The 2987-nt window shown below is 40.0% G+C and overlaps 1 non-coding gene across 1 annotated transcript; it reads left to right on the forward strand.

Annotated features, from left to right (window-relative positions):
- Positions 1-773: 773 nt before the first annotated feature.
- LOC141654058 (small nucleolar RNA R71) lies at positions 774-884 on the forward strand. The gene has a single exon (XR_012547637.1). It is a non-coding gene; the product is annotated as a small nucleolar RNA R71 (small nucleolar RNA).
- The last annotated feature ends 2103 nt before the right edge of the window (positions 885-2987 follow it).

Genomic DNA, 2987 nt, shown 5'->3' on the forward strand with positions numbered 1-2987 from the left:
CAAGTAAGTTGGGCGTGAACAGTGTCCGTCCAGAATCAACGTCATCAGGTATCTCAGTCGATCGACTGAGAATGTTGGTCGATCGACTGGATGTGCTAGGTGCGAATAGTTTCTGACCAGAAACTGTTTTGTCTGACAATTCAGTCGATCGACTGGGAATGTTGGTCGATCGACACTGATTATGGCATTCGACTTCGTTTTTGCATCAGAATTCAAACGAGCTTCTTCATCATCTCCCGAGTCTTCCTTTGGCTTATCGGGACTTTCATAAGAAAGGCCACTTCTGAGATTGATGGCATTGATCGTCTCAACCGGCCCTTCACATTTAATTGAAGAATTAGCGGCTTGCTTAGCCTCCATATTCTCCAATTGTTTCACAAAATTCCTTGAGGACTCAATCCCGGCTGCTTCCATATTCGCCACTTGAACCAAAAGGAGTTGGACCATCTCTCTCAACTTCTCGATCTCATCAGAGTTTTGAACAGGAATCTCGACTTTCTCCTTGGAAGCTTCAGAAATCTCGAGCGTCTCGAGACGGGTAGAAATGGAAGTTATAAGTGTCACAACAGCAGTCATGTCTTCACTTTGCTTTCGTGACTTACCACGTGAACTTCCAAACTCAGCTTTATGGACTGCCATCTCCTCAATGGTGTTCCAACCTTTACTTTGACCGGTATTATTTTGAAACCTGCCATTAGCAGCTGCATCCAAGATAACCTTGTAATCATCATATAAAGCATTGTAAAATAGATTGCAAAGATACCATTCTTTGGAAACCATGATGAGGGACAATGACTCGACCAAACTTTTGAGACGTCCCCATGCTTCACAAAAATCTTCGTCGGCTCCTTGCTGAAAACTCGTGATTTTACCCTTCAAGGCATCAGTCTTTGAAGGCGGGAAGTACTTCTTGTAGAAGGCTAGTGCTAAAGATGTCCAATCAGTGACTCCAGCTGCTACTCTATCGAGGTAGCGATACCAATCTCTCGCTGAGTCCTTCAATGAGTACAAGAACATAAACCCCTTTACTTCATCTTGAGTTACCCCATCCGGTATAGGTATTGAACAGCAATAGTCCGTGAAAATTTCCATATGTTTCAAGGGGTCTTCATCGCGGACCGCTGAACCGATTCCGTTCCACTAAATCAATATAAGAGGAACGAAACTCGAATTTACCGGTAGAAGGGGTAGGTAACTGTTGCCCCTTTGGAAGGTGGTGCTCCTTTGGCTGAAAATTATCATATATCGTAGCCATAACTTCCAAAATGAGAGTACTCAAGTCTTCCTCTCAAAAACCTATCTTCTAACTGTGCAAAAGCAAAACTAGAAGCAAAGGTAAGCAACGGCTTCAAGGAACAAAAGTTCCTTGAGACAAGGAAAATAAACTAAAATAAAGCAAACAGAATTACACCGTCTCCCCGGCAACGGCGCCAAAATTTGATACCGTCGTTTAGTACCAAAATTAAATTTATATTTCCAAACTAAAACTATAGCTAGTGATAGTAAGGGTCGAACCACAGAGAGACAAGGTTGATTTTGGTTGCTATTTTTCAGTCTATAAAGTAACGATAAATTGGGGGTTTTGAAATCGATTGACTAACTGGCTAATTGCTAAAATGAATATTCTTAACAAGATAAAAAGAGGATCGGGAATTTCGGTTCACCATGGCAAATAACGGGTCAGTCAAGCAGCAGAGGTCTCATAATACGGTCTCAGGGAAAATAAGCTAGTCTTTCGATCAAAGCTCAAATAACCTCACGGTCTAATAATTCCCTAGAATTTATCAAAGCTTTCACTCAAGAGAAATTCTAAATCTAACGATAAATCAAATTACCAATCTTTCAATCTAGCAAAGAAATCTATCAAAAGATAACAATACCAATACGGAAGAACTCATGCTACACAACAATCCTAATTTCATACCATGGCTCACCTAATTCCCAATCAAAGGAATTACCTACGCATAATCATAACTACACTAATTGCGAAATTAATAAATAAGGACAAATTCAACATAATGGAATCTAACTAGAACAAAGGAGAGAAATTCAATTACTGAAATTAATTGATGAAACAAGAATTAATTTAACAAGCAAAAATAAGAAAAAGAAGAATTGCATAAAAAGCTTACTAATTGAATATCAAAAACCAAGCATTCGAATCAAAGGTTTCCGTTTCAAGCTAGATCTGAAAATTAAGTTTTTTTCCAGAATGAAAAGCATAACCTAAAAGTTGCTGCGTTCTACTGATAAAAAGATACTGAAAGTTAATTACAAGTTGGGCTTTTAAAAGTCTAACACGGAAAATTAAACGTCAGCTCGAAATCAGGTCGATTGACTGGTCAGCACGGTCGATCGACTGAACATGCGGAACAGTAGCTTCTGTCTGAGCTCCAGTGGTCGATCGACTGAAAGTCTTAGTCGATCGACCGAAAATGCTGTGCAGTGGCTCCTTGTTGCTTCCAATCAACTCTTCACTCCTTGCACGCATCCCAAGGTGAGTGAATGAACTCTCCTTCCTCTTGGCTTCCTTGAACTTGCTTCCGGAGGACGAACTTGGCTTGATTTAGCCTACTTCCACGCATTCCTACAATAAATCATAGAAAATGCAAAGTAAACCGTTTCGGGAGAAATAGTAGCCTTAAGCTATCGATTATGTATAGAAATACGTGCCAAAACCACAGATAAAGTGTATAGAATATGCACGTATCAACTGGTCCAGACAAAAAGAAATGCCCAAGAGAACCAACTGTATAATATAAGGTGTCGGAGAAGAGGCGCACAAAACTTGGTGATGTGACTCATATTCGAGCACATTTAGTCCCCGAATTAACCTCGTTCCCATGCTTTATAGTGCATAATTGGGTTATTTACTATCTTTAGTTTCCCGTTTTGCATATTCTTTGAGGTTTTGTCTCCTTGGTAGGAAAGGATGGCTAATCTTGCATTTACATGGCGAAATGGAGCTAAATGGATCGCATCTAATG

This window comes from Silene latifolia, chromosome 4 (genome assembly GCF_048544455.1).
Source record: "Silene latifolia isolate original U9 population chromosome 4, ASM4854445v1, whole genome shotgun sequence".
NCBI lineage: Eukaryota > Viridiplantae > Streptophyta > Magnoliopsida > Caryophyllales > Caryophyllaceae > Silene > Silene latifolia.